Here is a 23,407-nt window from a genome sequence, read left to right on the forward strand (position 1 = left end):
TTTCCCCTTGAAAAAATCTCGCGGAACACCAACCAAAAATGATAAAATAATGAAAACAAATTATAGCCTTTAGCCGCCTATATTAACAATATACCGTAGTAATTCTTATCAAAGTGTCTTGAATTCAGCTTTGCCCAAGGCCCGCCCTAAAATGCTGTTTGACCAATCACAACGCAGCAAATGGACGAGGCCGGACAGAACTCTGACAGCGCTCCATGGAACTCAATGTAGAAATATCATGTTTTCAAGTCGTTTTGAGCGAAATATTACGGTCATATTATTATCAAAATATGATCAGAAATTGTGCCTGGGGTATTTGTGTCAAAGTTGCAAGTTTCCCCGCGAGGTAACATGAGGTCTTCGCTTCCCCCTTTCCCCAAAACCGCTCTAATATTTACCCGCTGGATAGTCTGGCTTGAAAGGTCTCGGCCTCCTCACACTCGACTACTTTGTAGAAAGCGCACGGCTTTGCATGCGGGTAATACAAGCATCTCTGCTACTGTGTGGAACTTTTTTTTTATTTAGCTACAAGTTCAGCTACGTGGTAGCTAGCTTTAAGGGCACTCTCATTTACCTTTGTGTTTTTTTCCCTCATAAATGTTGCCTGGTTCTCTGTCTGCTTACGCAGGCTACACGGGCCAACAAAAATAGTCTGCATTCTTGTTTTGAAGTGAAGGGTGTTTCTTTTGGAGATGGCAAGCTTGGTTGGTACCACTGTTGGATAATTTCTCGCCACATACCAAGCAATGGAATCTGTGCCGTTGCATCCCCCGTACAAGTAAATCCAAATGAAATGTAGCCGACCTCTTCTCTAGGACCCCGATCGGAGTTTGTTTTTTGTTTCATCACCTTTACATTTCTGCTACTCACATGCACCGACGATAACTGAACCTGCTGTCACACAATCACATTCACGCATCATCACTAACTCTTATCTTAACTCCAATGTAATTCGCTACCTGCTGCCACCTAGTGATACGGAATTATTGTATGATTAGGATGCCAGTCAACAGCAGTAATGTCATAGGCATTATTTGCTGATAATAATGAATTCGTTTTCCAAAAAAACACACACACACAAAAACTAGAATTTTCCACGGCACACCTGACGATCTCTCGGCACAGTGGTTGGGAAACACTGGGTTAAGGTAACGCCATTCACACTTTTGTCTTTTTATTTGTACGTATTGTAACACCATATCGTAACAGTCATGCTAACAAAGCACAATTTGAATCTGAATTCGGAACTCCAATAAATTTAATGGCAGAGGAAGCTCAGACCATGTCCCACCCTCCATGGAGATGGATTCGTCTTAGCTTTCACCAAAATGTTTGATAGAGCCCACAGTCGGCTTTCGCCCAGGCGACCTTACATGGGTCATGCCAAACTATTTTTTTACTGTGAACCCCTGTTCCCAACCGTAGTTTACCTACATTTGTGAGTCAGTGCCCCACTGGGATATATAAAATAATATTGATAATAGTATTTATGTTAACGGGAATATTGTTTGGACTATTTTTTGTCTTGTTTTTGGTGCACGTTACTCAGGGCTCTAAATTAACTTTTTCCACCACCAGCCAATTTGGCTAGTAGACATTTTTTCTTACTAGCCAAATGGAAGGTCAACTAGCCATTTTTTATCTCACCAAAATAAACCATGCATTAATTATGTTGCTTTTAATTATTCCATTAAACTATATCCTCAACACAGATAAACAATATAAGCAATATAAACATTATACTCAACATAATTCACTGTTCAGTTTATTCTATAATTATTTAGTAATTATTTTTATTACCTGCATTTTCATTATTTTTTATTCAATTTCCTCTGAAAACAGTGAATCGCATCACACATGCCTCTCACATACCAGACCTACGCTGGACCATATACTGTACAGACAGCCAAACACTAGCCTATTACCTCACACACCATCACCCAAACCTCACATGCAGTATAGGCCTACACCTCACACAAACACAGCATGCCTTCAACAAACATGTCGCACAAATACCAGACTTTCAACATACACTAGCCAAACACACACAACCAAACACTACAAAACCTCATATCCCAAATATCCCCCACACAGTATCACTTAAACTTCGCACACAGTAGGCCAAATGTCATGGACAATGCACAGCAGAGAGGGGTGGGGAGGAGAGGAGGAGGACAGGAGAACACACACACACACACACACACACGCACACACACACACACACACACACACACACACACACACACACACACACACACACACACACACACACACACACACACACACACACACAACTCAGTGCGATGTGTATGATGATCTGCATTGTGTGTTTCTTTATGCTGCTGCTGCTGCTGCTGCTGCTTTAGGTTCCTGCAGGATTAATACTTGCTTCACTCTACTATCATGCGCTTGGAATGACAAATTAAGCTACGCTATGTCTAAACTAGACATTCAATAACATCACGGAGACCACCAGCTTACTTTACTACTTTCATAGCGTCGCTAGTTTTTTCTTTTTTTTCACTTACTCGTTCATCCATGTCAAACTCGTGCGTGGTCTTTGCGATGGCGTGGGCATTATTAGGAAACGACCACTTCATCGTAAGTAGTTGCGAGGACCTCGCAAATATCAGACGACTTATAACAGCAGGGCTACACGGTTTTGACAGACAGCTGTCCTGTTCCTCGACTCATGCCATTTTCGCTCCACCACCACCACTCCATTTCAGCGTCACTACAGTTGCAAGTTGCATTCATCGACACATAACCTTGGCTTGCTCTAACCACTGCCACATTCTTTTTCACCCGTTCAAAACCTACAAAACCAAAGTAATCCGCGCTAGTCCGCTCATTGAAAATATTTGATCAACAGTAGTTCCAGCGCGGGCATCTAACACGCAGCCAATGAATGTGAAGCTGCGTTATTGTAATTAACGGCCAGCCAATGGGTGTGGGCTACATCATGACGCTAGGCCTAATGTTCATGGGTAATGTAGGCGCCGTTTTAACGTTCATCAGACGGCAGTCAGGGACAGATCTGTGCTGGCAGCTGTTTGACGTTCGGGCGCGCGCTAAAGTCTACCGGCCAATTTGTCTAGTGGATGATTTTTTCTACTAGCCAAAATGGAATTTCACCCGCATTTGGCGTGTTGGCGTGTGTTAATTTAGAGCCCTGGCGTTACTTATTCGATTTATTAAATTGCCTTTATTTTTGTTTTTCTGCGTCAATTTGCTGCGGCCCCCCTACCAACCCTTGTGGCCCCCAGTCCCCAATTTGAAAAGCACTGCAATAGATAATTGTAATGCCGTTCTTAATTAATGGGAACATTGTTTACCTTATTTTTGGTTTATTTTGGTATTCATTAGTTATTTCATTTATTGAAATATTTATTTTGTTTTGCTATACTTTTCCTGCTAACCCACCGCGGCCCCCCTAGCACCCCCTCGCGACCTCCAGGGGTCCCTGGCCCCCAGTTTGAAAACAACTTTAGGCTACCTTATTCTGGACTACCTCAAGTCAATGCACCTTATCAGGACACCTTGCACCAAGTTGGACACTAGTCTTTCTTGTGCATTATTTAAATCTATTCATGTCATTACAGTTGATCTGCTTTTTTGTTATGCATGGGACTGTGTGCAATTTGATCGTGCTATGTAGGCCTATATTATGTGTATCTTGTATTATGTGTAAGCTGCTGCACACCTTACGGCAATTTCCTTTGTGATAAATAAAGACTATACTCTACTATACTCTACTGACCTCTACAACCTCCACTTACTACAAAGACCTTTGCAACCATAACTCTACTACACAGTATTAACACCCTACTGCAAATATACTCATCTAAAAAAGAACCACAGGCCAGTCGATGACTTGTCAGAAGTGTGGGAAAAGCAGCAGCTAGTGTGGGAAAAGTAGCAGCAGTTGATTTTGGCAATGGTCAAGATGACTAGGTACATTTGCAGACAACAAGAAGGGTGAGATGCAATTGTGTCATCTTTAACCATGGGTGACACCGTTATGTAAGACAGTTCTTCAGGAGACATTTGTATCCCCCTATCCCATGAGCATACCATACAATGCATGCAATGTGGCTGGACCTTGTGTAGTATTGTGAACCTTCAGGAAATTACCCAAAACAATAATTACCAACTTTAGATACCTGTAATTGTGGGGGAAATTCATCCCCAGAATAAACCTTGACTTCAACCAGTAATAGAGCAAGGCACAGCAGGTTCGGATAGACTGGACCAGAGACGTGTCCTCCTTTTGATAAATCAAAAAATGTCTTTATTTGTTACAGACAATCAAAAATAAAGAAGAATGTCCGCACACTGCTCCCGTGTTGCTTTTTTATTTTTCACAAAAAAAACAAAAACAAAAAAAAAGAATTAAAAAAAAGCAACACGGGAGCAGTGTGCGGACATTCTTCTTTATTTCTACAATATTTTGGCCTTTTGTCATGCACCTGCGTCTTGTATGTGCGCACCACTAACCTACTTACAAACAATCAAATAAAACAAAAAAACATTTGATAAAATGGCCACAGAGTGTAAAATAGAGACGTCTAAGGATGAACACACGCACAGATATAGGCACACCACACAAAGAAAGTGATACAATCAGTGTGTCTATACACATCAATCTAATGGATGTGGTTAACGTGCACTTCACCACTACACTAAGGTGCGGAAAGGACACAGGAACCTGCCCTGTGAGCAGCTGGACTAACAGGCCAGGAGTGCGTCTCTCAACGGCCAGGTAGCTAATCAGTTAGCAATGTTGCATAGTAGATACTATAAAAGTTGCTAACTCTTGTGTCTCGAACGTTAGCACACAAAGTAACTAGCCTACTGTTTGGAGTAATGTGCACTCTGAAGTAGTGGTGACTTTGAAAGTGAGGCGCCTCCTATCCGTATCTCGACAGTGAAGTTGAAGTACAGCTGGAGTAGATCCATTGAGTCCAGACATCACCTCAGCCACCCCAAGTAACACACAGCGCTAGTCTACTTCAGAGTGTGACTCCACCCATTAGCTAAACTTGTCGTACATATGAAGAGCTCTTTTCCGAAACGCTATATCCACCATTTTTGACTTTTTGCATTTTAATATTGGAATTGACTGTTAAGAAGTCCTATAGTCTATGTGTGAATTCTTGCCATTTAAATGTTTTCAGAACATACTTTTTAAACTTCTATAAAATGCATTTTGCAATGCAATTCATTGGAAAGCCCAATACAAAAATGTCAATTTCCCAACATTCTACAAAATGGATATATCTCATTTTGGAAAAGAGCTCTTCATATTTGACCACAAATGTATCAATATCTTTTAATCCTGTGGTGCAAAAGCGCTGAAAATCAATCGACATGCACACAAAGTCATGATACAGCTGCGAGAGTGTTCAGAACACAAATTCAAGTCATGCCATTTGTTCGTGAAAAAAAAATGTCATATCCTTGAAATCTGATGAATCCCACACTAATAATATACTTTTAGCTGTATACCGATTGAATTTCGTCTCATTTCGATGTGTAATTTGTGAAATATTTAGATTAGAAAGTATTGGTTACTACCGGAAATTCACTGGTTTACGTGTGAAGAACTTACATTTTTTTGGTGTGAATTTCATTTCATAGCCTAGGGGTATTTACGCTTGCCTATCAATGGGAAGACGCGAGCCACGTGGGTTCGAATCCAGTGTGCAGCATGTTGACAAACGACTCGTGAAATCGTGTTTTGGACCTTTTTTTCGCCTTGAAGTAAGTAGATATGTTTAAAGTACATCTGTAGAAACATGCTAACGTTCCAGAAACGTACCCCAGGAATGGTTGACAAGGACAGCCAATCCATTTATAGAAGAGGTGAGGGGGGCTAGGGCAGACAAAAACAAAAAAGAACAAACAAATGAAAAGAAATTCACAGAAAGACAAACTACACTTGAGCAGAAAGGCGGTGGGCAATCTGCCCGCAGTGGATTAGATTAACACCCAGAACCTCAATGGCACTCTGAGCATCTGACAAATAGCAAACATCACTTAGGCCTAAGTAACAACCAATAATGAAGAGATGCTTTTTTACAATGCTATGCAACAAAGAATGTTTACTATACCTCCACACAATTGGACAAAACGTGCAGAATTACCAACAATCCGGGCCCCAGGGGATCATAGCCAAACTGGCAATTAACAACTAATCCCTCTTTTTGCTTTTAGATTGGGCACGGCCAGTGCTTAATTTGTCAAGCGGGAGCTCTCTTCTGAGGTTCCGGAGCTAGCTCCCCCTCAAATTAAGCACTGGGCACGGCACAGCGGCAACAGTAAATACAAATTCGTACATGTTCAGATAAACCACAACTGAAAGATTTACATAACCCATCCAAATTTAAACAAGAACAGGGTAAGACACAGTGTACAGTTGCAACACTGACAGCATTGTCCTACACAGAGTAAAGAAGAGGACAATGCATTAAAAAGTAGCAAAAAGTAAACAAAGACATCAAGGTGCAGATGCAGTTTGCAGCAACATTAAATAATAAGAAGGTAACAAGGCATATTGGATAATAAGCCAAACATCTAGGCGTAGTGTACAGTTGCAACACTGGCAACAATGTCCAACACAAGGATGAAGCAAAAATAAGTAAAGAATTTAGAAGGATGTTAAAAGATGTTAGGTACTGTATATAAGACATGTTAAAAGCAGTGGCTTAAAGAAAGAAATTAGAGACTAAGACTAAGGAAAGAGACTAAAAAACTAAAGGCCACACAGACATAAGATTTCCTACGAGCCTACCTATTTCAGCTGCTTTTATAAAAACAATGGCCTATCCAACACTAATTGATTACCCACTCAGCAACTAGCAGAGTCCCATGACATCATTTGACTATGGTTGCATCAGAAGGAAATACCTTGCCCATACACTGGTAGCTCTAACTGTTACACTTGCCAGGAGAAATCATTGGACCGTAAAAACAACCGTACAAAATCAGTTTCTCCTACAGTATTTGCACTGTCAATCAGGGGACATGGGTGTGCAAATGTGGTGGTACTTCTCTGCGCTAGTTCACCACTCAGGGCTCGAACCCGCAACCTCCCAAGTTCCCAACTAAAGCAACAGTTCAGCATGCGAACACAGATACAAAACCACTGAGATAAAGGTTTAGCCCATTATAAATTTGCTGTTATTAGAATGGCAATCACCATGTCGTAGTGCATTACCAAAGACCTTGTGAAGTACTATGTTAGTTAACGTTTCAAGATTAATTAATTACAGTGTTCCACTGGTAGAACAGTGTGCATTATGGGGCTACATTGATATTTCAGTGGCTATCTCATAGTAGGCCTATGTATAAGGCTTCGGGAGGGAGGTTTACTAATGTTCCATCGCTGAACTCTGTTGGTATTTGTTACAGGGAGAGCACACGTTTGGATTAGTTTTCACAGATTCAACACCATTCTATGAGCCTCTTTTAAGCAAGGAATCAATATGTGGTAAAAATCTACAATCCAGTTGTTGCATGACGCCATTGTTATAACAAAAATTGCTTCGACAAGTTTGAGGTCTGAGAGCTTCCCAAAAAGACCATACCTGTGTTTGGAGCTCATGGATCACCTTTTAATTCAGGATAAAGACCAGTGTGTGGAGGACATAAGCTAAATAGAAAAAAATACAATTATTAAAGGATTGGTATGATCTATGCAACAATTTTGGGGCATGTGAGGTGTTTTTAATCTGCGTTGGAAATCTGCCGTTTCATAACATTGACCTTCTGAACCTCATTGCAAAATTGCAAAGCATATTGTGGAGCAGCCTGGTGAACGATGATGTGTTCTAATCGCATGGGGGCAGGGTCAATGAAGGATATAAAAACCAGCTGTGGTACCGTCGCCTTAATGTTCCGACAAGACATTAGGGTGTCTTGTCTGGTCAACACCTTTGGTCTTGCACTCTGAGCTTTGGCAGCCACAGCCTCTGCTTCTCCATCAAGATGAAGCTAAGCAACGCCGGAGCAACATTGGGCCTCTTCTGCCTTCTCTATGCTGCCTTCGCACCATCTGTAGCAGAGGGTGAGTAGCCTAGATAGGGCCTATGCTAATGTTACATGACTCAAGATAGATTTTTTTTTCTTCTTTATGATAGGCATACCTTATGCCTATCATAAAAAACAATCTAAGTACAATGCTACTGAATTTTATTTTGATTAACTATTTTGATTCAACAAGCTTATTATACTGCCATTATGGAAGTAGTCAGAAATGCAAGGAGCAGCAAGTAACAGTCCACCATTTTAGAATTGCACTAATTTTACCCGCCAACCCCCCGTTGTTCCAGCTGAGCTCTGATGGTGATGCTACCTCTTATCATGTATCATGTTTCCCAGTTGCCCAGTTTTGTGTGACACTTGTTGTTCATGCAGTCAGCCAACTTAGGGTTGTTTCTCTAAATTCGGACTATCAGAACGCAGCTACAACCATCATGGTTACCTTCGCCAGAAGGTTATGTTTTGACCGCTGTGTATTTATTTATTTATTTATTTGTGAATATGTTTGTTTGTTTGTTTGTTTGTACTTCGTATAACTCAGTCAGAACTGAGCCGATTTTTATGAAATTTGGTGGGATGATTGGTCATGACCCAAGGAACAATCGATTAGTTTTTGGGAGTGATTGGGTCAAAGGTCAAGGTCAAAATGTTTGTTTGTACTTCGTATAACTCAGACAGAACTGAGCCGATTTTTATGACATTTAGTGGGATGATTGGTCATGACCCAAGGAACAATCGATTACTTTTTGGGAGTGATTGGATCAAAGGTCAAAGGTCAAGGTCAAGGTCATGAAAAGGTCAAAAACGTAAATTAAGCCGATTTTTATGAAATTTAGTGGGATGATTGGTCATGACCCAAGGAACAATCGATTACTTTTTGTGAGTGATTGGGTCAAAGGTCAAGGTCACGAAAAGGTCAAAAACATTTTTCTTTGCCAAGCACTATATGCCAGAACAACGTGTGCATGCTGAATTGAATAACAGGTCAAGACTGGGCCAAAAATGTAATATTACGATATTCCGGTCCGATTGTTTCAATGTTTCAATGAAACTAACACCAAAATTTGGAGAATGTTATTCCCCACACTCTGAAGATGGCCAGAAAAAAATAAGTGGCGTAGGCGAAGGTTTGCGCTCTACCGAGTGCCCATTCTAGTTTGAACTGTGTTGGTGCAAATCAACTTGGTTCAGACTAAGCTGATGCTACAGTTTTGGGAGTAATTTTTACTCTAATGTTGTTCAGTTCAAACTTGTATCACACCATATTGGTTTAATGCTAACTTGGTCGGTTGTTTGAGAAACGCACCCTCGGTTGGTTGTTTTGGAAACTTACCCCAGTTCAATGATACATGCTAAGAAGTAATGTCACCAGACTCCACCAGTAAAATGACAACAACCATGATCAATGGCGGTTTTAGAATATCTGAGGCCCTTGGTCAAAGAACAATTTTATTCAGCCATTTCAGGCTAATCCCTGCTGAAGTAGTTAGACAATGGAAATAGATGAGTGGCAGAACAGAGAGGGGGAGAGCAGGGCCAAGGAGCAGGGGGGGCACACACGCACATTTCGTTGTTTTGTATGATATTTGTTTATGATGCGCAAAACAGTGCCATATGCAGGTCAGTGCTGTGCAGAATTGGAATTCATCACTCAAAGAGAGATGATTTATAGTTTATGTTTGATATGAAATAAAATTATAGCCTATTGGTTTTTAGTCTTACTTGTCGTGTGTGACTCTGTTACTGAAGATTACTCTGGCATTTTGAAATTGTAAATGCCTTTATTGCTGGGGGGTTTTTTTTGTAAGAGGGGGGCCTGCTCTGACACATCTCCCGCCCCTGTCCCAATACCAGTGCTCCGCCCCTGGAATAAATCACACACAGTTTCTTCCATTCATTAATTGCAGGATGCCCTAGTGGCTGGGCAAAGAGGGGAAGACACTGCTACAAGCTCTTCAGAGGAGAGCAAAGCTGGTCTGTAGCAGAGGTGGGTAGCCAAATACTTATCTCTAAGTATTCCTCAATATTGTACAGATCTATTTCTCATTCCATATCCAACTTGTTGACTTTGTATTTTTTCCTGATCTGGGGTATTATGCTACCAAATTGCTGGAACCAGCCCTCAGTTGAAATTAGAACTTTACCCAACATTTGCATGTTTTATTTAAAAAACAGTTTTAATCTCATCTGCCTTCGATTGGCACTATTTATCTACAGTATCTTTATAAAATACTACTGTATCTGTAATATATATCTTCCTTTTCCTCATCTTTCTAAAGCACATTGAATGGCAGTTGTTTATGATCATGTACTATACAAATACTATTGCTTTTGCTATCACAATTACAAACTCACTGTTTCTAATCTGATGCCTCCATCTTAATTTCTGTTTACATTTAGCAAACCTGTATTGGCTATGGAGCTCATCTTGCAATGATCAAAGACAGTGATGTTCAAGCCGATGTGAACTACATTGCACGTCGGAACGGTATAACGTCTCGTGAGAAATATTGGATCGGGGCCCTTGGAAACAAAAGGGTAATGGTGGATTGGATTCCCGTGTAATATGAATATGATGAGGCTACCACAATATTTGATGGCCTTTGAGTCATTTCTACTGAGTTAGGCTAGGGATATGCCAAAAGGTCAAGGTAAAGTGTCAGCACACAAGATTTGTAATAACTTCATGTAGCTAGTTCACTAATAAGTAAATGTTCCTAGTACACAGTAGATGGGTGTGTTTGGACTACACACATTTGGAGATGTGCGCACATCAGGGGAACAACAAATGTTATTCATTCATTCATTCTGGGTTTCCACTTGCAGCAACCTGGAGCTGGAAACACTTACTCTTGGATTGATGGCTCACCACTACGCTACACGCATTGGGGAGCTGGTGAGCCAAACAACCAGGGCAACAACGAGCACTGCGTGAACAATGACCACTGTAAGTCAAATCAAATATCTCTTTGTTTACTCTCTCTTTACTGACTCTAACAGTCTTTGGTACACATTGTGGTCGAAAAGAGTAAAAAAAAAAGCTTTGAACAAATTTAATTTAAGTTCAAATAAAAAATATATATTTTCAGAAATGTGTTGCTTCTTGACAGCATCGCCGCACCATTAGTAGACCAAATCAAGATTCAAGAGCTTTAAATTGTCATTGACAAATGAAATATTTGAGGTTACTGTACAGGAACATGTAATCAACCATTGCCCTCAGGTAGCATTGTATTTTTGAGGAACAGAAATATTCCCATGGAGATCATTGTCGTTGTCAATCCAAGTAACTTTTTAGAACTTCATCTAAAATGCATTAATATGTAAATGTAGGCCTATAGTATCTGAACGATGTATTCTTACATCTGCATCTTATAATCCTTTTCATGGGAAAATAAAATATAAAAGTCTAATGCCTGAAATGATTGCCCAAAAGGTCTTTTGTCCCCTGTGTTCATGGCCTGCCATGTTTTATCTAAAAAGAAAAGATAGCAAAAAAGCCTTCTGATGGGCATGTCACCTAGCCTAGCACACCACCCTACGTACAGAGACTTGGCTCCGCACTACGTCTGGTAACTGTTTTCTGTGGAGCGATGTTGAGTGGTAGGATTTGGCCGGTGTTCTGACAAACTGTCCTACATTGTAATTTTATCCTACAGTAGGATGTTCAGTCAGACATGTCTGTTAAACGGTCCTGCATCGCTAAAGATAGATGTGAAACATGTTTGTTCAACAACATAGCCTGATTTTTCCGAAAATTTCCTTCCCACTTCCTGCAATCGCGTCAGATCAAACAACCGCCAGACCGTGAATGAATACGAAATGAAATGGTAGTATTATGGGATGGTCAGGACCAGGCTACATGTCACCACTTATGTTCCTTTTCATTGATTAGAGAAGGGGGGCCAGATTCTTAGGGTAGTATAAATGTGTCAGGGCTGCCTCTGTGTCTTTGGTCTTAAAAGTCCATGTTGCCTCAAGGCGACACTGTACCATAGATGGTTAGATAGCAGTCTACTCGGCCTACTATATTGATTTAAAAGCTCATGTAAGATTGATTCCATCAGATAGCACCACAATACTCTACTATCCAACAATTAAACACTATCTGTGTGCGCGTGCAATTTGTGTGTGTGTGTGTGTGTGTGTGTGTGTGTGTGTGTGTGTGTGTGTGTGAGTGTGTGTGTGTGTGTGTGTGTGTGTGTGTGTGTGTGTGTGTGTGTGTGTGTGTGTGTGTGTGTGTGTGTGTGTGTGTGTGTGTGTGTGTGTCGAAGAGAGAAAGAGAAAGAGAGAGAGCAAAACTCTTTTCTGTTTCTCTTCTGAAAATGTCTGTTCTCTTATCCAACAGCAAAAAATGGTGGAGAGTGGAATGATGACTTATGCCACAAGCCATTGCCATTCCTCTGTGCCAAAGAGATATAGGTGGCCGGCCTTCAGTAATACAGCAGGGCACGACAAAGAACATCGTCTACTTCGGAGATTGGAAGCATTTCTCTCTCTTTCTCTCTTTCTCTCAGAAATAGTAGTTTAGCACTGCATTTCTTTCCTCCAGCAAGTTGGCATCTAAGTCATATAAAAACATTAGAAAAAATGTGCATAGAAGTGCTTCTGATTACTGGTGGTGGTAGGTGTGCATACAGGTACATGGCTGCACTGGGACCTGTGCAGTCCTACCCAACGGGGCAGCTGTGGTTAATGCTTAGAGACTTGGCCATGGGCTCAGAACAGAAGCTTGTTGGTTTGAACCTCATGTCAGAAGAATCATTAGGGCTGAATCCATGGCTGAAGTGCCCTTGAGCAAGGCACCTAATCCTCCATTGCTCGAGGGACTGTAAATCAAGTAGGTAGCAGGCTTCACTCAGGTTTCTTGATAACTTTTAAGGGTGCTGTCCCAAATGAATACTTAGAATCAAAGAAAAGGGGGGCGCACCTTGCATCAATTGTTTTCTTTATTTTTCTGTGCACAGACGCGTTTCGGCGTGTGCCTTCCTCAGTGTGCAACACTGAAACGCCGAAACGCGTCTGTGCACAAAAAAATAAAGAAAACATTTGATGCAAGGTGCTTTCTTTGATTCGAGGGACTGTAGCCAATGCCCTGTACTGCACCTCTGAATAAATGCGTAATGCTGAGTGTGATGTCATGTTATCACCATACTTGTGTGCACCATACCCCCTACTAGTGTGACTGCAGCCAGCCTAGAGGCTCCTGTGGCCACCAGAGTACTTCATACGCTTGTTCTTCAACCTATCCCTGTCACTTCACTAATCAATCATTAAAAGCATCAGCAAAAGGCAACCTACAGTGTGCTGTGTGTTATTGTTGTTATTACATAGTGCTGTGCAAAATAATTTGACCCATTACTGGTATCTTACTTTTTGCACCTTTCTCAAACTTAAAATTTTCCTGATCAAACTAATCATATTACATATTAAAAACTTTAACTTTAAAATTTCACAACCACCCAGGCCTGATTGCTACCAGATCTGTCAAATCAAGGGATCACTGACAAAAATAGAGGCTGTTTGACAAGGCGTATGCCATAATGAACAAAACTACATGAATATTATTAATATATTGTTACACTATGAAACATGTGAGGTGCCCACTAAATTGTCTGTAGAGCACCATGTCCTCTCTGTGGACGCACGCACGCGCGCACACACACACACACGCTCTCTCTCTCTCTCTCTCTCTCTCACACACACACACACACACACACACACACACCTCCAACTTCAGTCAATGCGATAACAGGCCAGGACTGGACATGGAAAGAGGACAGGCACTGTCTCCTAGCCAGCTGTCCCAATGCTTTGAAGAGAGATTACTGAAAATAAGGTGTGTGTGTGTGTGTGTGTGTGTGTGTGTGTGTGTGTGTGTGTGTGTGTGTGTGTGTGTGTGTGTGTGTGTGTGTGTGTGTGTGTGTTCAATGGGGCTCTGATGTAACTCGGAGTGGAAAAAAATCAACAATGAACACCTGACATGTTGCGGATCGTACATTTGGAGCAGATCATATAGAAAATAACTACTGTGATGGAATGACCATCATCACTAGGGTTGTGGGTGTCTTGACCCCAATGAGCTTGTTGGTGTGACAGACAGTCAGAGCCCCAGTTTGGTACTCCAAAATAACGAGATTTGAGTCCCGGCAGCGATACTCTACGCCCCTTCAATACAAATGGCGTCAGAAGTGGGATGCTAGCATGAGAACATCGGAGGCACACACATTTCATGCAAGGAATTGCCAAGGATTGGTGACAGCTGGTATGAGGTTCCCCATTTACGGGGTAAGCAGAGATGTTGGGTCACACTGGGTGGGAGAAGAATGATGAGCAGTTGAAGGACGCCATGAGTGTGGAAAGCGCAAGGGTGTGCTTCCTAATGGAGAAAGCTTTGTGATGGAGAGACCATCACTAAGGTTGGGATGACTTCCGATAATCATGCCATTCAACCTGTCTCTTTCAGAGCCCCAGTTTTTTTTTGTTTTTTTTTTACCTCAAAACATTCTGCTTCAAGTTTCAGCATGGGCAACTCTTCTCCCCTTCACTACAACTGCAATCCATACAAGTTCAGACCATACTAAACAATGGTAATTGTAAATGGTAACAAAAGTATTTTTTTCATTAATTTTATATTTCTCCAAGAAGGTGTGAATATGTTATTGGTGCTGTTTGTGTATTATTTACTGTAGTGTTTTAAATATCTGCTGCTTTTTAACCTGCCACTGTGTTCCAATTTGATCACTTGTCTGTGACATAGAATGTTGAACGTGTCATAATTGAATTGTATGTTACGTCTCCATGGTGATGCTTTTATTAGGCTCACCTGAGCATGAGAGGCCTCATTTGGCAGCAGGACACTGAAGATGTCAGATGGACTCCTGACAGCTCCTGCATGTCCACAGACAAGTCACACAGTATGGGCCTCTGATGGAAGATGGAACGGATGAGGTGCTGGATGAACATCATGCTGTAAGTGAATGACAATCAACACAGCATTTTGACTTACATGACCCTTACATGCTCAAATTTAAAATGGGGAATTTGAAATCAGGAATGAGAGGCTGGACTACCCTTTAATTAGGCTACAGTACATGGATGTAAAAAAAAAATAGGCTTGAAATTAATAGTGCTGGTGCTTCAGAGGGTATTTGTGTACACCGCACACCGGCTCCGACAAAGTGCTGAGCACTGCTCAGCTAAAATTCGATCCCATTGTTTTCAATAGAACCACGCACACTGGCGCCGATGTCCGTTATATGTCGGATAGCAATTAGAGACGAGTTCTATTTTGTCGGCGCCACCCATTGACTATCAATGCAATGTTCGTGTGAAATTGGGTTTGGGGGTCCGAAATCTGTCGGAAGCAAAAGTGCGCCGCACTTTGTCGGAGCCGGTGTGCGGCCGGCCTAATAAACACTACAGATGAAAAAGTTTCAGATGTGAAAGCGACAGGAAAATCACTTTCAACGAATGCACATCCATAATAGATTGGGGCTTTTTCGGTGTTTCACTGGTGTGCTGTGATCATCACTAGGGTTATGGGTGTGTTCTTTCTACTTCATCAGTGAACCAGGTTCTTTAGTATAGCAGTCAGAGTCCCAGTTTGGTATCCCAAGACATCTGGGTTTGAGTCCCGACCGGGGAACTCTACTCCCCTTTGCTACAAATGGTGTAAGATGTGGGAGGGGCTACCATGAGACCAGTCGAGGCACAGCCATTTCATGGGAGGGGACTCAAAGGATTGGTAACCTGCGGTGTGAGGAACCCAAGTAATGGATGAAGCTAGATGATGGGGCACACTGAACGGGAGAAGCGAGAGAGACACCTGGACTGTGTGAAGCGAGAGGGAGTACTTCCCAAAGGCCAAGGCAGGTGATGATGTACACTGAACGTGAGAAGCTTGATGGGCAAGTTCATGAGGGACACAATAGGCCCTTCTCAAAACCTAGTGCTGTGCACTTCCAAGTGTATCAGCCTAATTAGTCACGCCCAGTGATTGGATACTCTACGTGAACTTTGGGGAGCTCTACGGAATATCCAGTCACTGGGTATGACTAATAAAGAGTATCCAATCACTGGGCGTGACTAATTAGGCTGATACACTTGGAAGTGCACTTTACTAGGTTTTGAGAAAGGCCCAATGAATGTGTGAAGCATAATCGCCATAATCGCCAAATGGGGAAGGCAGTGTGATGGAGTGATCATCACTAGGGTTGTGGGGGTGTTCGACCTGTCATGACATTCCTGACTCATTCAGAGAACTAGTTTGGTACCCCAAAATGTCGATTCCCCATCACTTCAACTGCAATTACTACTAGTGCAGACAATGTTAAATAATGGTAAAAGTTATTTCTTTCATAAATTTGACAATATCTTCAGGCTTCCGGAATGTGTATTAATATGTTATTGATGTTGTTTGTCACCAAGGACAAAATCATGTTAATCATAAGCTTATTTTTACTGTAGTATCTCAATATTTGCTACATTTCAACCTGCCACTGTGTTCCAATTTGATCACTGGTCTGTGACATACAACGTTTCATGTGTCATAATTGAATTGTATGCCATGTCTCCATGGTGATGCTTTTATTAGACTCACCTGAGCATGAGAGGCCTCATTTTGCAGCAGGACACTGAAGATGTCAGATGGACTCCTGACTGCTCCTGCATGTCCACAGACAAGTCACACAGTATGGGCCTCTGATGGAAGATGGAACGGATGAGGTGCTGGATGAACATCATGCTGTAAGTGAATGACAATCAACACAAAGTTTTGATCTACCTAGAGTTTGAGCTCAACTTTACAGGATTACTCTTAATTTGGGCTGCATATACAGTACATGTGAAATTGAAGAGCCAAGGCATGAAGTTGATAGTGATGGTACTTTAGGGGCTGTTCTAATAAAATATTGTACTCATGAAAAGGTGTGTGATATACTTGTCAATAGGCCAACAGGCTAATAGCTTTCAACAATGAACATCTAAGGTACAAAATGTTTAAAAGGCCAGCCTCCAGAGCCTCCGAAGCTAGTGTGTGAATGTGGCAATGTGCGTACACTGTGTATGGTATTTGAATGTAGGCCTACTGTGCTTTGAGTTGACTGTAGTTGTGATCTTGTGGTAATTGTAGGCCTATATATTTTGATTGATGTGATGTGGATCTTGAATAGATCAAATTGGCTACATAGTGTTCAATAAAGTGCTCCTCAGTTGCATTCATAAGCATAAAAAGCGCTCTCATCTAATTGCACACGATTCTCATAGCCCATACAAATTGCACAGGTGCATTTTTTGAGCAGAATTATTTATTTACTGTTTTATTTTTAGGATGAGCTGCTATCTCTCGCCATGTGAAGTGCCATGTGAAGTGTCTTTATCATTGAAATTACCACCCTAATGTCCCAGAGTACAAGCATTGACGCTATACATAGATTTTATCTCTTTCGTTCAAATGACTAGTGGTTTATTATTTCAGTGGCAATGCCAGTTTTAGAGGGAAGGCATTGTTCAGACTAGCCATGAAACACAGTGGCTCTCAATTCAATTCAGCAGGATGAATAGGGAGCCTTGGGCTGCCTCATCACAGTATCAGATGGATAGCCAATGTACGCCTGCCTGCCCAGAGCCGTCTAATATGAGAGTTACGTCACTCCCATAGACCTCAATGGTCCAACCACAGCAATGGTGGCTCTCATGGAGCCTCACGGAGCGTTTTACATGTAAATCACCATTGACTTTAGTTCCAATAGAAGTAGTTACTTAGTTCTAGAAGGTGGCCATAGAACACAGAAACAGAGACACAACTCTCTTATTAGACGGCTCTGTGTCTGCCTGCCCAGCATTTCAAAGTATCCGTGGGCCCTGAGCAAATTGGAACCACGGGCCCTCCTGCCTTGGTGGCACGCATAGTCAAGATTGTGTACATTCTTACTTATCGGTGTCTTTTGTGTTTTTCTTCAATAGGAGAAGGGGATTATAACAGTAGCGATTTGGGTCATTGAATTTAGGGACACAGTGCCTGCCGCACTCCCAAAGTTGTCATTGCTGCTATTGGAATACATAATCGGTTACACTCCTTCATTCCGACACACCGGCATTCCGGCATTGACTTCTCATTGTCCAATAGGTATTTTGGCCCATTTCAGGGGAAAAATCAATCATGTAGCCTATGAGTCTGCACCCGTTGCTGCGCTCACTTTCTCCACTCCTTGCGCTTGTATTTTGCAAGATTGTCTGAAATGTCAGTGGGGTTAGTTTGCACGTTAGATTGCGCGCTTGTAAACACTTGCAATGTCAAAAAGACATGAAAGATGATGTACGAGTGGTTGCTAAACAAAACACGCTAAAGGGGGGTTGTAATGTTCCTGTAATAATGGCCTTCCAACAACTGCTGGTCCAAGTTCATGTGGTTTATTTGTTTCTCTTCATATACATAAAACTGGTACCACCGTAAGGAATTGGTGCACTTACGGGTTCATTAAGCTCTGACTGCTCTTCAGAATGTTGAAAACATAACAGCAGCAACAATCAACAATGGAATTCTCATATCTTGTATGGATGACAACAATTCAAAACAATTATCTAACCATGGCTACTGGGTTCTTTACAGGGGTTATAACCTAAAACAATACCAGCACAAGGCAGATAAGGTGCGGGGACATCAGAGGCGTCGCAATCACGTTAGCCTACGGTCGGAATGGCGGTGTGACGGAGTGGCGATTGCCCCCCACATAATAAACCATTACCAGGAACTATCCTTTCAGTTAGGAAAGCGGTGTTCGTGTGTGGTTGAAGCTTGTCTCTGACGTAGAGTATATTTGAGATTAGGGGTGGGCGATATGGGCAAAAAAAGTTATCTCGATAATTTTTAGAATTTTCACGATAAAGATAACTTGACGATAATTTCCAAAAACAGGTGCAAAAACAAGTAGGGCCTATTGCAAAGGGGGGGGGGGGGGGGGTGTAATCAATGTGTACCGTAATATGGGAATTTGGCATGGCAGGGCAGGGTGAGTAAAGCAGAACATTGTCTACATCACAAAGCATGGCAGTATAACAAAGCTACACATTTATGCTGTCTATGATTTGTGCATGATTCCAGACTAATTTCAATTCTGCACTGGAGGTAGTAGTGCTGCATTTGTTTTTTAACTGGGGAGGGACAGAGAGTTGGGAGAAATGCTGTGCTGTGAAAGAGCTTTCACTTTTTGAAATATGCATATGCTGGACTGTAAAGTAATACTTCATCACTTGTCATGAAAACATATCCATGTGAATTAAAAAAAATATGATGTATTGCCAATGATTCTGTTAGATGACAGCCATTTTTGACTGGAAACAGTGCATTTGTAGATAGGAAGCAGAACCTAACTATGGCAGCTGCAAATTGCATGTGTTGAATTTCACACATTGTAATTTAACTCACTGCACGAGTCATTACTTGTCCACCTAAGCAGTTATGATATCTATACATGCAGGTGGGTGTTTGAGTAGTGAGTAACAGCCACTCTACTTGTAGAGAACAACATTGCTTAGCCTAGTTCGCTAACTAGCATGCTAACGCGATTTCTCAGACCAGAGACAAAGCTATTTCTCTTCCTAACTATTTGGCTTTCCATAATCACAGACAGTTGCTGATTAAAGCACATAGTTCCAAAACGCCCTCAGCATCATGCAATGGCTGGTTTAATGGTTGAATTCCTCATGTAAATCCACCATTTGGATAACTAGCCTACAACTCCCCTCCACTGCCCAGCAGCTGCAGCGCTGCACGAGTGACACAAGATATCTCTCTCCATCTGCCAAAACGCTGCAGCCCGCCCCCCTCTCAGCACTGTCTGCTCATTGGTTCACAGACTTATTCTCCAGTTCACAACAACATTACTATTGGCTGTAGTCGCTGTCCGGAGAAGTCCTGTCAGAGCGCTTTGTTGAGTTTAGCGACTTCATACAAATATCTCGATATTGCAAAATTACTCATCGTCAAAACAACATTCACGATAATTTCGCAGACAATATATATCGCCCACCCTTATTTGAGATTCTTATTTTCATGTTCTTCTGTAATAAATTGTGTCTGGATTATTTATCCTCAGGACCAGGCTAAACTGAGACAGAAGACTTAAGGGGGATTCATAGTAGCACCTCCACGGAGGTGCAGCACAGAAAAGTAGCCACCACGCCCCCCTGTGCAGTGATAAAACAACCCCTGGCTGCGGTACACGCATGGTTCTCCCAGGCTGAAATGTCCATGAGCTGAGCTATGCTCTTGCACTGTGATTGGTCAATGTGCTTGCAGCAGTTCAGCGAGTACTTGGCCCTGATAGGTCAGTGGTGTTCTATTCTTCTACCCTACCGCGGAGGTTTGAAGGAAAAGGAAAAACACGATGCGGTTGACTTGGCAGGAAATCACTGGAGTTTACTTGAAAGGGAGGAGAAACTGTGTTTTATTTCAGTAGTACAACTCCCAAGAAATCATTAAAAAATATCCATAAAAGGCCATCATGAAAATGATATAAGTTTGTAGTGTGGTAGTAGCAAAGAAGCCTCTTTGTTCGTTTGTAGTGTGGCAGCTAGCTCATTAAAACAGGGTTCGCTAATGTCCTGTAGAGCAGTGTTTCTCAACAGGGGTGCCGCAGGCCCCCCTCAGGGGTGCCGTGGTAACGTGGCTGATAAATAAATTGTGTAATATACTACATATTTGTTTAAATTGATAAGTCAATGCTAGTCAGTGGAATCTTTCATCTGCCATTTATGCACAATAAAGTAAATATACTGTAGGTCGCTTCAGTCAGCTGCAATTTCGAACGTAGGTCGTGTGACGTCTCCAAATATGTTACTTTTCTTAACTTTTGTGGTATCGGATACGATGCCATACTACGGCTTATTGGTTTGGGGTGCCTGGAAATTTTTCATGAACTGAAAGGGTGCCTCGCCTAAAAAAAGGTTGAGAAACACTGCTGTAGAGTTTGAATGGGTTTGGCTGACAGTTGCTAAGATAGCTGTTAATATGCCCATTAGATAGGCTATCTATTGTATTTAAAAACGGCTTTTGTTTGGCATTTTAACCACCTGAACTGTAAAACACGAATAAAGAGAGAATCTTGTATTCATGTCTAATTACGCCACAACTTTTAAAATGAATAGCAAGCATTTTTGTTAGTGGTAGAATTACGTTTCAGGTGGCTAGTCAACTAGCTTTGAGTTTGTAATGACTGATTTAGCTGGCTAGCTACTACTAGGCCCCAGGTGTGAATGGCCATTCAGGCTGTCTATTGTCTTTTAAAACGGCATTTGTTTGGCATTTAATCTCATGTAATACTTGACTAAAAAAGAATCTGATATTGTACCATCTAATTATGCCCCAACTTTTAGATGTAGACTACTAGTGGAATATTACGTTTTAGATAGCCAGCTGGCTAGCTTTGTGATTCATTCTAGGGACTGTGTTTAACTGAATGAGCTAGTTCGCCTCCTGTTGTCACGGAGGTGAATTGACGTCCAGTGTTGGGTAAGTTACTTTATAAATGTAATCCGTTACAGTTACAAGTTACCTTGATTAAAATGTAATTGTACTGTAACTTTTTGGATTACTTTTACAAAGTAACGTAACTGATTACTTTTGGATTACTTTTGGATTACTTAAGGTTTAAATGAGCATTGACCCATGTTAAACATTTTATTCGTGAGAACATACACTTTTTTAACCAAATGTTAAAATGTTGATAGAGTGTCAAGGGTCTTACGGATAGGCACACAGATACCGCAGTAACGCAGGAGATGATGTTTTTCTTTTTAGATGCGTCCCAGCATCTCTATAAGAGGGTATGTCAATGTACGAGCACTTGCAGTGCACTCCTCTCTCCTGGCACTGCACTTGTCTCGCAATGCAATCAGCTGCGTGCTCCGGGGCCAAATAGTCAACACTGCCACCTTGTGGACACAGGAGGGAACAATTTGAAGAATGCGTTTCAGACGGACGGACAGACATACCCTCTTCTAGAGATGCTGGGACGCATCTAAAAATAACAAACAAATACAAATGCATGTCAACATACAAACGGCAACAATTATGAAGTTTTTAGAGATTAACTGTCAATGTGATGGCGAGAGGATGCACACACGCAAACGTGCCCAATGATAAAAACAGCACGCAACCCTTTGCCAAACACGGAAGTGCTGCGAGACCGGTAAGACATGAAACTTTCAAATGCTCAAGAAACATTGCTAAGTGCTCTTAAAACACTGAAAACCCACTCGTTTTAACTCATAAGGATAAACAATGGAATTAGGCAAAACAAAATAAAGAAACAACAGATGTTGACAAAACTTGGATTTCGTGTGGTTTGATTGAAAATGTATGCGCGTTTGGATGCAATGTAGCCTATGCGAGTGTAATGTATGAACAGTCTACTCCGGGTTTAAATGGTTGTCAGCTAAGCATGTGTGTTAATAATTAATTAAATAAAAAGGGCCAAAGACTCAACCTCGCACAAATTGTAATCCTGTTAAGTAATCCCCATTCTCATTGAATGTATCTGTAATCTGATTACATCGTTTTTTTCTTGTACTGTAACGGATTACAGTTACTTTTATTTTGTATCCTTTTACCGTAACGCCGTTACATGTAATCCGTTACTCCCCAACCCTGTTGACGTCATCGACGTCATTGAATTCTCGGCGGGAAAAAAACACCACGCCCTTTCCTGCATTCGCACGCAGGACGACTATGAGGAATATACCCCCCGCTGACAGTACGTCTATGCTTTACCCCAAGTCTGCACAGTATGACTATGTATCTGGCTTAAGAGCCTTCTGCAATAGTTGCAGAATAGTTGCCTTCATTGCAATAGTTAGGCTACACTGTTTATTTACATAAACTTACGCGGCAGCTTCGTTTTGATAACTTACCGCATTGACAACTGGCCATTGGGTCCAGCAGGTCCAGGTAGCCTATTTTTTTCTCGACTGAGAAGAATGTTTCTAGCACTCCACGATTGAGATTACATGTCCTGGTGCTTCGTTATGCACACATCTCGAGATCATGTGCTGTGGCATCTAGACTATATGGAACGATGCAATCTCAATCTCTTGCATCTGTGGTGAAACTAAGTCCCAACTCGGCAGCAAATATTCTTTTTCTGTCTCCAATGCCTTGCAATTTCGGCACTGACACGACACCAATCCCCTGTTATTGTGTTCCGGCTTTCTACAGTTTCAGTGGCTGCCTCATACGAAGCGCGCTCTCGTTCGGACCTTTTCAAATCCATCTAAACTCTAATGCAGTATATTCCGGCTCATACAGGTATGCTTCTGAATTTGCTCGTTCTCGTCATCAAAAGCGTCGGCTTCTCCGAACATT

At 41.6% G+C, this 23,407-nt stretch overlaps 2 long non-coding RNA genes across 2 annotated transcripts; both read left to right on the forward strand.

Moving 5' to 3' along the window:
• The first annotated feature begins 9,950 nt into the window (after positions 1-9,950).
• On the forward strand, positions 9,951-12,871 carry LOC134460524 (uncharacterized). The gene is made up of 4 exons (XR_010037107.1): positions 9,951-10,030; positions 10,444-10,581; positions 10,870-10,990; positions 12,392-12,871. It is a non-coding gene; the product is annotated as an uncharacterized LOC134460524 (long non-coding RNA).
• A 2,019-nt stretch (positions 12,872-14,890) lies between these two features.
• On the forward strand, positions 14,891-18,749 carry LOC134467566 (uncharacterized). Its single transcript, XR_010038634.1, has 3 exons — positions 14,891-15,015; positions 16,673-16,791; positions 18,656-18,749. It is a non-coding gene; the product is annotated as an uncharacterized LOC134467566 (long non-coding RNA).
• Positions 18,750-23,407: the final 4,658 nt, after the last annotated feature.

The sequence above is a fragment of the Engraulis encrasicolus genome, chromosome 2 (genome assembly GCF_034702125.1).
Source record: "Engraulis encrasicolus isolate BLACKSEA-1 chromosome 2, IST_EnEncr_1.0, whole genome shotgun sequence".
NCBI classification, from domain to species: domain Eukaryota; kingdom Metazoa; phylum Chordata; class Actinopteri; order Clupeiformes; family Engraulidae; genus Engraulis; species Engraulis encrasicolus.